We start from the raw sequence: 11,051 nt of genomic DNA, 5'->3' as shown, positions 1-11,051 counted from the left end.
GGGGGGGCCCTGAGCCCCAGCTGCTCTGCCAAGTCTCAGGGGCTGCTTGGTCTCGATCCTTCACCCGCTATGGCACGGCACTGCTTCCGGTTTGGGAGGTGATCCAGTGGGTGAGCTGATCCCCACTGCCGGCTCCACTGAGCTGAATGCGCCGGCAGTGCAGGGCGGCCCAGCAAGGGGCTGCCAAGCTTGACTCACTTCAGGGCTGTTGGCACTTCCCGGTCCGCTCCCTGGACTGCCTCTTTGACTCACCCTGGCACTGTAGGCAGTGGAGGAGGAGGAGGAGGAGGAAAAGGAGGAAAAGGAGGAAGAAGAGGAAGAAGAAGAAGAGGAGGAGGAGGAGGAGGAGGAGGAAGAAGAAAGATTTATACCCTGCCCTTTACTCGGAGTCTCAGAGCAGTGTACAATCTCCTTCCCTTCCTCTCCCCACAACAGACACCCTTATGGCAGGTGGGGCTGAGAGAGCACTGAGAGAGCTGCGACTGCCCCAAGGTCATCCAGCTGGCTGCATGTGGAGGAGGAGTGGGGAATCAAACGCGGTTCTCCAGATTAGAGTCCGCTACTCTTAACCACCACATCTCACTGGCTCTCCACCAAACTGGCTCTCCATTTAATTTACAGGGACCCGCTGCCCCTTGGGATCAACCACAGCCCTGGGTTCGGGGTGGTGGTGGCAGGAAGGACAATAACAAAACTTAAGAGTAGTTCCGTCTGGCATTGCCTCAATGCTTCCTCGTTCCTAACCAATGTTTTTATGCATTTTGGGTCTGTTTTCTATCCTCTTTTAACAATCGTTTCAGTGATGTATGTTTGGGAGGGGCTTGATTTTAATGGTTTTATAGTGTAATTTTACACATTTGCATACTGGTTTCATAATGTAATTGTATCATGTATCTCTCAAATTGTGAGCTGCCTTGGCGGCCCTTGTGAGGGCAGAAAAGCAGGATATAGATTGTGTTAATAATAATAAATATTTTTTTAAAAAAGCAACACCTAAAAGCATCACGTTCTTTCCCTGCCAAGGGTCTAATATGGTTGAGACCCGGCACTTCCAACTCAAATGGGCTGTAACCCTCTTATCTTACCTAAAAGCAAGTTGCATGGAAATCAGTGGGATTCTTTCTGGCTAGAGGCGTGGATGGGATTGGGCTTCATTTCTGTCTCATGGAATTCAGAGCTAGAAGGAATCCTGCGCTTTAGCTTGCCGAGTGGGTTATAAACAGACAATTTAAATCAGAACTCAGTTCATGTCATTACCCTAGAGGAAAACATAGGTTCCCCCCCCCCTGCAGTGTAATGGCCGGAGCAGCAATAGAGCCCAGGGTTCAACCCCCCATACGCCAGGCGAGTTATTGCATGCCCTCAGGCCAGGCAGAACTCTATCAACCTAACCTACCTTGCAGGGTTGTTGTGAGGAGGATGCCATGCATACCATGGAAGCTCCCTGGGTGACCTTGGGCCAGGCCAGTCATACTCTCTTAGCCTGACCTACCTCACAGGGCCATTGTGAGGATAAAATGGAGGAGATGAAAATGATGCGTGCCACTTTGGGTCGCCATTGGGGAGAAAGGTGGGGTATGAAGGAAGGAAGGAAGGAAGGAAGACAGAAAGACAGACAGACAGACAGACCATGGCCATACAGCCCCGAAAATCTACAACAACTAAAGAAAGAAATGTCCCTGGGTTCCTAAAAGGAAGGTTGGGGTCAAAATATACCGGATAACTGAATAAAGGCAGTGAGATCAGTGCAGTAATTTTGCAAATAGAAGAGAAACAGGATCCTGTCCAATTAATATTTCTGATTTTTAAAATGTAGCTTCCCTTCCTATAAAGCTGTGTGAACTCCCTCACCCTCAGAGAGAAGACCAAACAAAAGGCAACTCAAAAGCAAGAAAAAGGTTTCCTCCTTCCTGGTTCCTAAAGAAGGCCTTGTTGAGATACACCAGAACATCAGGGCTTAACTAGTACTGTCTGTACATAAGGTCAGATATTTTGGGACAGACCAGAGATAAGTGGCAATGGATTGGTGTGTGTGTGTGTGTGTGTGTGTGTGTGTGTGTTGAGTGCAGGAAATCAAACAGGTGAAGAAACCTTTAGATAGTGAACTCAGTGGGATTTATTTCCAAGCGAATATGATTGCTGCTTTGGTGCTGGGTGCTAATCCTGCCTCTCTGCAGTAAAAACAGTGACATGTCCCATGGTGAGATGGTGGTGAGATTGGGCACCCACCTCCACGTGCTAACTCAGAAGTAAGCCCTGTGGATGTCAGTGGAGTTTTACTCGCTAGTGAGCATGTGTTTTCCTATATTTGTCTGCTGTGAGTCAGTCTAGTTGGGCTAAATGGGGCTTGCTTCGTTCTGAGTAAAAATGGTGGGGAGGCCGGAGCTAACATTAGCAGGAGGGGATCCAAGAATGTCAGCAACCCAGAAGTACCACAGACTGCAGTTATTTCTATGTGCCATGTCTTGTTCAGATTCTTTTGACCTGCGTGTACATGATTTCTGTACAAAAACACCAAATGTGTACATCTCTTGTTCCTCCCTCATTAAGTAAATTCCATGCTGCAGTAGACACAGAGCCTGCACAGGCATTTGGGAACCTATCTACCCTACTGTTTCCCTCTGTCCTTTCAAATTGTCCATCTGGTCTCCTTCAGCAGTACTCCATTTTACAGATGGGGAAAAGTGAGGTTGAGAAGGACTTGCCCCCAACCCTCACTCTATCCCCCCAGTCTTTCTGTCTTGCCTTAAGGGGCACCTTTAACCCCTCCGCATTACATTTTCTTGGTCCAGAGAGGGCACAAAGGGTTGAAGGTTCTCTGGAAGTCCTGGGTTCAGATCCCACCATGGCTGTGGGCAAACTAGCATTCCTTCCTTGTGCTGAAGGCCCCCTTTCCACACAGCCTGGATTGAATAAACCTGGAGCCCAGCTGCACCAGTATTGGAGACTGTGCATGAAGCTGTTCGATCTGTTTTTTAAATTCTTTGTTTTCATGTTTTAATTAACTTTTTGTTATTGTGTTCTTTGTGATGCTGAATGGCCTACTTATTGTCGTGATCTGCCCTGAGCTTGTTTGTGAGGAGGAGGGAATATAGATTTGGAAAATAAATAAATAAATAAATCTATATATTTTTGTTTTAAAAAGAAAAGCGATCTACACCAGTAGGAACTGCCCCAGAAGCCTGTTTTCTAGCCATGCTTCCACTACAGGAGATGAGAAATGATCTTCAGGGAAGGCCAGGAAACCTGAGTCTGTCCTCTCTTTCCTCTGCCGTCATCAGCTAGCTACAAGTGGCAGCGGAGACCCACAGGGAGGGCGGTGGCAGCTTTTGCAGTGCCAGCGGTGTGCACTCTGCCATGCGCGTGGCGCTCTGCAGATAATTCCATCAACACACGAAGCTGCATTATACTGAATCAGACCCTTGGTCCATCAAAGTCTGTCTTGTCTAAGACTGGCAGCTGCTCTTGAGGGTCTCAGGAAGAAGAGGTCCTTCCCATCACCTCCTGCCAGATCGTTTCACTGGAGATGCCAGGGATTGAACCTGGGACCTCCTGCATGCCAAACAGGTGCTCTGCCGCTGAGCCCCAGAGATGTTATACATCGGAATTGGGGTTAATGGGGATTGGGGGGCACGAGGGATAGCATCCAAGTGGGATTGCCTGGAAGAAAAAAGAATGTCCTGTCCCTTGAATCGAGGCTTCAGGGAATGTTATTTACCAGGCCATTCTATCCCCCACCCCCACCCCGTACTGCCACAAAGAGCTCCAGCAACCAACGCTCCCTCTAAGCTGTGGAGTCTTGTGAGCAAAAATTCTACTTCGTGAGCTACTGGCATTAAAGTTGTGAGCGAGCGATTTGGCTGCTGCAGAAATCAGTTTGCTCTGGAGCCATCCTTCCTGAGCGAAGACAAACATGAGTGAGCTGGAGGCTAAAAAAACTGTGAGCTAGCTCACACTAACTCAGCTTAGAGGGAACACTGCCAGCAACCCATTTCCACCCATGGAGCCTCCAGTAGAAGGACAGAGCATTTCTTTCCTCTCCGGGCCTATTGGCAGACCTGCTTGCAGGAAAGGAACAGAAGAGATCAAGCCTGTGGCTTATGTACAGATTCTGTGGCTTATGTACAGAAGAACATGAAATTAAAGAAACTCTGAGGGGGATGACGGAAGACAGGAGGGCCTGGCATGATGGGGTCCATGGGGTCGCGGAGAGTCGGACTGAACAACAACAACAACAGCAACAAGGCCCATTGAGTCCAGCAGAATTCACTTCAGAGCTTAAAAGGGCCGCCCTGTGCACAGGTGCAAAAACTTTTAGGCTTGGTCATTGTCGCCCAGTGATGATCGCTGCTGCTAATAATGGAGGGGAATCGAATCCAGGAGATCCAGGTTCGAATCCCTCCTCTGCCGTGGGAGCCTGCCAGTCCCACTCTCTTCCCCTTCGCTACCTCTTCCCACAATGCTCCCTCTAAGCTGTGGAGTCTTCTGAGCAAAAATTCTACTCTGTGAGCTACCGGCATTAAAGTTCTCTTCCCCTATAGATAAATTTTATATTCATAATGAAGTAGATGGTTGTTGGAGAAGTTTGTACTGAACTTATGCCATTTGGTATCTGGCAAAGTTGAACAACGATATAGTCCGCCTTATGTACGTTTGAAAGTTTAATGGCTTATCTTTGATGTTTTTATCTTTGTGACATGTGTTTTGATATATGACATTCAAAATAAAATATAAATACATTAAAAAAGTTGTGAGCAGGCAGGTGGTTTGGCTGCTGCATCAATCAGTTTGCCCTAGAGCCCCGTCCTTCCTGAGCTAAGGCAAAGATGTGTGAGCCGGAGGCTAAAAAACTATGAGCCGGCTCACACTCACTCAGCTTAGAGGGAACACTGCCTCACCTGGGGGAAGGGTGTGTGTGTGTGTGTGGGGGGGAAATGTAAGGAGGAGCGGCCCAAGGAATCACAGTCGCAGGAGGCTCCAGACCGACCTCTAAGGCGGATGAGTCCATCAAATAGATCCAGGTGGAGTCCATTAAATGGCGGCCTTCCTGCCAAGGAGTCTTCCCAGGCCCGGCGTCTCTGCCCGCCTGTCCTCGGCTTCTGTCGCCGCCGCAGGAGCCGGGAGGGTCGGGAGGAGAGCCCCCGACGGCTGCCTGGCCTCTCCCCCAAGCCGCGTCCAGATCTGGCCCTCTCCTTCTGGATCCCTCCCCTGGAAATCGATGAATCGACTGGATCTCTCCCCCCCCCGCGTGCGCGCGCCAGGCATGGCAAGTGACCTGGAAAGAGGCCGGGAGGGAGACGTCGGCTGCCCGACGGAGGGAGCCGGGCTGGGGCGCGCCAGGCGGGGCGGACACGCGGGTGGAGGCGCGCGGGAGGTCCGGTCTGCGCGGCCCGGGAGGGAGGAGGCGCGCCTGGGGCTTTGGCAACCCTCCGGCGCTCCCTCCTCGGTCCCGCCCGCCCACAGACCGGCTGGGCTGGGGCCCTCGGCCTCGCCGGCGTCCCCGCGGCAGGGCCCAGTCGCCTTCTGTTTGGCGCAGGAACAGGCGGCGAGGCCTCCGGAGCATCTGCCCGACACCCTCCCGGCCGGGCCAGTTGAATGGAGAGCAGCGAGCCAAGCCCCATGGAACTGGGGGGCGGGGGCTTCCTTCCCAGCAAGCGCGCTTCGGCCTGGCCCCCGTCCCCGAGGAAGTCAGGGCCCCCTCCCCCGCGGCGGCACCGGGACCGCTTTCTGGGTAAACCGGGTCGGGGCCCGGTGGGCAGCCAGCCGGGATATCTCTGGGGGAGGAGGGCGGGTGGGGTCTGCTTGGAGGACCTCGCTTCCAAACACTGGGGAGGAGAGAGAAAGAGAGAGGAGATTTGCCACGCGAAAGTGACCCGGGCTCGGGCTCCTGAGTCCTCAGGTCTCCACCCGGGGTTGCCCACTTGCCCGTAGAGAAGAGGGCCTGTGCAGACCTTCGAAGTGCGTATGGGGGGCACCCCATGGTCTGTATTCTCTCTCTCCCCAGCTGGTTCCCACACCCGGCCTTTCTGCCTTTGCCTGAGACACAGGGGACGGACACGAACGGTGTACATAATGTGACATATACACGGCCCCGCGAGCACACACAGAGGAGGGCAGGCGCGTGGACTGTGGGCACCATGGCCATTTAAGCCTCTCTCGCCTGCCTCTGAAATCACATCGACGGCCAATCCCTGCGAGGCCAAACCCGGCCAGAGACCACAGTTAGGGGAAGGGGGGAATCCGGGGAGGGCGCAGTCCCGATCCTGTGCACGTCAGATTGGGGAGCTCAAGGTGATTTACTCTCGGGTAAAACTGCAGCGTCGAAAAGGCTGGCTGTGTTAGGCGGGATTGGGCCCCCCTGGCGCGGGGAGAAGCAGTGCCCGAAGTGCGCGCCGACACGGGTCCAGTCCGGCTCCTGCTCCGGTCTATCCAGTGGGCCTTACTCCCGGGAAAGTCCTCGGAGGATCGCACCGTGTGGATATTTCGATCACAGTCCCTATCCTGGGACGTATTTACTGGGGAGTAATACATTCGGGCCCAGTGGATTTCCTCGCCAAGGGAGCGGGAGCCCACGCACATTCCTGTTTGGGACTGCCGTTCCAGAGGGTCTACTCTCAAGTAATTGTGGGCAAAAGCATCCTCCTAGCCCCCTTCTGCAGTTGATGTGTCTACTGCACAGGGAAATCGGTGGGATGCAGACATTTAATCCGATTTTTTAAAAAAAAACCATCCGGAGAGAGGCGGCGAAGGAAGGAGGGAAAAGGTCTCGATCCATTTGAAGCTGACGACTTTTTACGCCCCACGGATTTGAATAGGGAGATCTGGAGGGGGCCTTTCACGGTCTTCCCTTTAAAACAACCAGACGTCGAAGGCGCTTAACTTGAGCCGGGATTTTTTGCGGGGCGCGTGGAGCGCGGCGGGGCCTCCGGACAACCGGACAGCTAGTTTCGCAGGGAAATAGGACCAGTTTTGCAGGACATCCGGCCAGCTAGTTTTGCTTGTCAGGCAAGGCGGGATAGAAATCGAATAAAATAAATAAATAAATAAATCGAAAATGTTTTATTTTGGGCGGCGGGGGTGGGGGGAGAAGTGATTGCCTAGAAGGTTATCGTGCGGCGATAGCTGACTTCTGTTTGCAGCCAGAGCCTGGTCACCTTTACTCGGGAGCAAGTTCGGGACTGGGGCTCTACCCGCCTGCGCGTCAGTGGATCGTGGCCTCTGGTCTTTGGCTCGGGGCAACATGCCCGAGTTTCTCTGGCGCTTATTCCTTGCCGAGAAGGACGGAGGGAAGGAGCCGAGGCGGGCTGGATCCCGCCAACCCCGCAGGAAGGGTCGAGCCCGGGAGGAGAAAAGACCCGGGGCCGCCAGGAGAGGCCAGCCACCAGCTTGGGGGGTGGTTTGGGGGGGGGAGAAAAGGGAGACCCGACCGACCGACCACCAGCTCGCTTTCAAAGCGCCCCCCTCCCCCCGCCGTCCTTTCGCCTCTTGTCAAAAACCTGCCCGGATCTTTGCGTCTCTCCAAACGCCCCCCCCCCTTCGGCTCCTTTTCTGCCCGCCGCCTCGGCGCTTTTTCTGGGCTCATCTTTTCTTTCCTTTCCTTCTGGCGATCCCCTTTCCGAGATGTCCCCTTTCCTCAACACCTTCGTTTCCTCCCCTTCATCCTTACTACCTTTCCCTTCCTTTGCCTTTACTCCCTTCATCTTTATTATTATTTTTTATTTCTTTCCCTTTCTGCCTTTGACTTGGCCCCGTTTCCGCAGGAACCCCCGGTTCTTTCCTTTTCTGGGCAACCTTGTTGGGTTTGTTCAGCGAGGGACTTTGAGGTTTCGCGTCAGTTTCAGCGGGCTGGTCAATTTCACGCCGCGGCTCCCCCGGCCGCTTCTCTCCCCCCTCTCGCTTCGGACATCCTGCATAAATTACCCGCCCCCGCCCCCCCCCCGGTACAAAAGGCGGAGCTGTCTTCCACCCCAGCGCCGTGTCCGAAGAAGATTTAAGTGGGGGTGTTTCTCAGTCAGGGTGCAAAGTGGATTACGAGACCTAGCGGGAGGATTTTTTTTTTTTTAAAGTGTGTGTACACAAAAGCACTTCCTCTCGGTGAAACACCTTTCCGTATTCAAATCCAGTTATCTCCCCAAACACTCAGTCCGCCCGCCGTCGGGATAATGTTGGCACCTTTAGCCAACAAACACCCCCCCACACACATTTCAGGTTTCTTCGCCTGACGCTTGTGAGGTGTGCGTGTGTGTGTGATGTGTGCTTTCTTTTCTTTCTTCCTTTTTGAAAAGCAAACGTGTGATTTCCTACTGAACTATCCTTTCGGTCTGTGGGATCCGAATCGACAGATTCAGATGAAGGGGGGGGGGGGTTTGTGTGTAAACAGACCTAAAAGATTTCGACGTCGGCAGAGGCCATTTTCAGTAGCTGGGGGTCTTGCCAGCCACCCCCCCCCCCCCCCCCCCCGCCGTCGGAAACGGCGGCTTGTTCGGACCCGGAATCATACAAAAATTTAGCGTAAGAAAATAAAAATCGTCCTTAGCGAGCGAGAAGTCAACTCAGCCTTTAAAACCAAACTCCCCTTCTGGTTTCGTTAGAAGAAACGCGTAAGTCGGCTCTGCCATTTAGGGACCGCACAGCTTGACCTTCGAAACACGTTTCCTCGGAAGTAAGAACAAGCAGGATGAATGAGATCGGTTTCGACGCAATGGTGCAGGGGATCTCAGTAGTGGAGACGCCGTCGGCATTTCAGGACGCAAAGGGTGTGTGTGTCTCTCTCTGTGTGTGTCTAAAGAAACGCGCTTTGTTTAAGGTTTTAAGAGGAGGATTTTGACTGAAATGTTACTGCGACGGTCCCGTCAAGGGGGAAACGCGAGAAAAAAAAAATCACAATTACAACTGAAAACGCTTCCCTGATACCTCGGTCTCTGGTCTCCTTGAGCTTTTAGGCCACAACAGCAGCAGCAACCAAAACATTTGTTGGTTTTTAAAAAACGGAATAACGTTTTCCCTGTATTCGATGTCTTGGAAAAACAATTCAGCCTTTTAACCAAATTCTCAAGAATGTCAACAACAATGTCCTTTCCACGGTCATTTAATTCGCGCGGGCGGGGGGGGAGTGTAGTGTTAAAAATATCCCTTACCGAATATAATCGCAATTTTACAAGAACTCTACCCTGGCGAAGAGATGCGATCCCCCCCCCAAAATCCCTGAAAAGGGACAGGATTTCAGGAAACCTATTTTAATTTTAATTTTTAACACCCCCCCCATTTAATCCTGAAGTCTTCCTTGGACTCTGTTGGGTCCCTCCCCAGCGACGAAAGCGCCTCTCGCCCCTTCCTCAGTCGCTGGGAATCGGACCGGGGACTCTAAGTCTTCCTAGTACCGATAGTCAAACATCTGAAATAAAAATTGGGGGCTAATTTTTTGTTTTTAGGTAAAACTTAATTTACAGAGGAGCTAACTTTGTAAAGAAGCAGAATTCGAAATAATGTAAAAACAAAACAAAACCCGGCCTCCCCCCTCCTACAATTCTTTGAGAAATAAACAATGGAATCCTAACAACACTTTCCGGGGAGCAAGGACCATGGAGTAGACCCGATCAGAATTATTATCAGACCTGCTTCGGATTGCTTTAAAACCAAAACCAAAACCAGCAACAAAAACAAAACAAAACAAAACCAACCCGGCGGGGGCCCCTGCCCTGCCCGGACCGCCCTCCCCCTCCTCCCTCCGGGTTCCTGGTTTTCAGGAGGGGGGAAAGGAGTCCCTCCCTTAAAAAAGGGTCGTCAACCGAGAGCCCCACCCCCCGAAATTTGGGGAAGTTACTTTTTGTCGGTCGAGAAAGCGGCGGTTTGATGAAAACCAGGTTGCTTCCAATGCTCCCTCTAAGCTGTGGAGTCTTGTGAGCAACCATTCTACTTTCTGAGCTGCCGGCATTAAAGTAGTGAGCGAGGCATTTGGCTACTGCATGAATCAGTTTGCTCTGGAGCCCTCCTTCCCGAGCTAAGGCAAAAATGTGTGAGCCGGAGGCTAAAAAACTGTGAGCTAGCTCACACTCACTCAGCTTAGAGGGAACACTGGTCGCCTCCTCTCCTCTGACGGGGCCGGATCGACGGGTGATCAGTTCCCTCTCCCACCACAAAGGCCCACCGCCAAAACAGTCCCCCCCGCCCCATAATGAATTGGTTAAGCCACGTTCAGGGCGCTGGCTGGGGGCTGCCGGACCCGGACCGGCTCTCGGGGGGGGGCGGGGGTGCTCCCTTCGCGAGGCCTCCCTGCAGGGCTTGATTGATTGCTTGCTGGATCGGGGGTGGGGATTCCGGGCTCTAAACCTCCCTGCGGCGCAACTTGGGACCGGGTTGCTCCAGACGACGGATGGGGCCGAGGGTAGATGGCGACTGCCAGGCACAGCCCGTCTCTTGCATCCTTTCCGGGCTCTAAACCTCCCTGCGGCGCAACTTGGGACCGGGTTGCTCCAGACGACGGATGGGGCCGAGGGTAGATGGCGACTGCCAGGCACAGCCCGTCTCTTGCATCCTTGGTGGGGGTGGTTTGCGCTTCTCCCGAGATGTCTGGCACTTAGCACTGGGTCAGAGGCACTCTTGGCTGCCCCAAGCCCGGGCACTGGACTGTGTAATGGTGGTGGTGGTTGGCGGCGGCGGGGGGGGGGGGATGAGTCTGTCGAAAGTTGCGGTTTCGGGGAGGTGGTGGTGGGGAGAGAGACCTGTTACCAAGGAGGAGGGGTGGGGGGCCGGCGGGACTCACCGAAAGAAGTCGTTCTTGCAGTAGAGCTTCCCGTCGCGGGAGAAGCACTTCTCGGTGAGGTTGCATTTGCACTCGCAGCACTGGACGCACTTGACGTGCCAGGCGCGGTCCAAGACGTTCAGGAGAAAGCGGTCCAGGATGGGTCGCTTGCAGCCCGCGCAGTGGACCATGGTCTCCGCCTCCGACGCCTCTCCGGGCCGGCGGGCGGCGGGCAGCTCTTCGCGGGCGGTAGCCGGGCGCGGCGGAGGCGGCGGCAGCCCTCGGCCTCCCGGGACTCGGAGCGCCTCCC

This window comes from Gekko japonicus, unplaced genomic scaffold, assembly GCF_001447785.1.
Source record: "Gekko japonicus isolate JY-2015 unplaced genomic scaffold, Gekko_japonicus_V1.1 scaffold534, whole genome shotgun sequence".
NCBI lineage: Eukaryota > Metazoa > Chordata > Lepidosauria > Squamata > Gekkonidae > Gekko > Gekko japonicus.
Note: the sequence above shows the minus strand (reverse complement) of the source record.